At 33.0% G+C, this 1,200-nt stretch overlaps 1 protein-coding gene across 1 annotated transcript in view; it reads right to left on the reverse strand.

The window, feature by feature from the left end:
• The window catches only part of LOC106460163 (intrastrand cross-link recognition protein-like), a 68,779-nt gene extending 68,276 nt beyond the window's left edge, over positions 1 to 503 (reverse strand). The window contains exon 1 of the mRNA XM_022386817.1: positions 221 to 503. The gene's annotated coding sequence lies outside the window, so the exon portion shown is untranslated. The remainder of the gene's footprint in view (positions 1 to 220) is intronic.
• Positions 504 to 1,200: the final 697 nt, after the last annotated feature.

Here is a 1,200-nt window from a genome sequence, read left to right on the forward strand (position 1 = left end):
TATTATTTATTATTTTAACTTTATACACAAGTGCCAAAATACTATAATCAGAAGTATGTTGTTGGCTCAGAGTCTGATTCAGAGGTCTAACTAGGATAGGGGCACGTTGTATAAAAAGGTTGGAAACCACTAGCATATAGTAACAGTAATATTAGTCTACTAAACCTTTTAAGTTAAGATTAAAAATAAAATAAACGGCAGAAACAAACAAGTAACTAACTTGTTCAGTTGTTGGGTATTCCCCTTCTCATGAACTTTACGTCTTTAGCTTTAGTTTAATATTGGAAAACCATAAACGATAAAAAACACCATAATGCGCACGTTTGGTAAAATTTGATTGCAGATTTTTGTCTGTTATTGAGTATTACATATCATTTTGTTTTTTCCCATTTTCATTATTCTATAAGTACGTCTACATTCTGACTTAACTTATTTACCCAGAACACTTATCTACGAAACTTTACATGTTCCAACACAGGTTAATTCTAGTAAAATTTACTGTTTTTATGCAATGTGCAAGAGTGTATTGCACGCCATCGCTCGGAATCGACAAATAATATTAATATTAAATTTATTACACTTTTAATAGTTGGTTGGTTTCGATGACGAGGAACCCACTTTGAGACTAATAATGGCTGGAGACGGCTTGAATGGGTAATGAAGAAAAACTTTAATATAACAGCAAATCTACAACGTTTCGACAAGGTTTTGTCATCATCAGGTACCTGATATAGATTTAAACTGATGAGTCAGATCAGGGAGTATTGATATTACTGTTTTATTTCATCTCAACTCAGCCGATCAGGAGAAGTAAGATGCTAAAAGTACTTATCTGGCTGTCCAGGAGAAGTCAAAGGAAGCACCAGAGGAAGAGGTGTGTGATAGTTCTGATGATTAGACGAGACGTAAAATTGATATCCTGATTGAAATGTTTGACATTAACTGCTAGATATATAACTTAGATGGCAGGTTAATTGATAGATTTACCACTGAATGAAAGTGGCATTCCTTACTTTCTGAGACTTTGAGCAACGTTTTATGGTAAGATGTCTATAGAATATTGTGTTATAGATGTTAAATTATTATAGAGTTAGGACAGCTGATGTTAGTAGATATAATGCATAGAACCTCGTCAGTTTGTATGAATGAATATGATTAGTACAAGTTGCAAAGCATTACAGATTCTACTTTCGTACCTTT

This window comes from Limulus polyphemus, unplaced genomic scaffold (genome assembly GCF_000517525.1).
Source record: "Limulus polyphemus unplaced genomic scaffold, Limulus_polyphemus-2.1.2 Scaffold721, whole genome shotgun sequence".
Classification (NCBI taxonomy): Eukaryota; Metazoa; Arthropoda; class Merostomata; order Xiphosura; family Limulidae; genus Limulus; species Limulus polyphemus.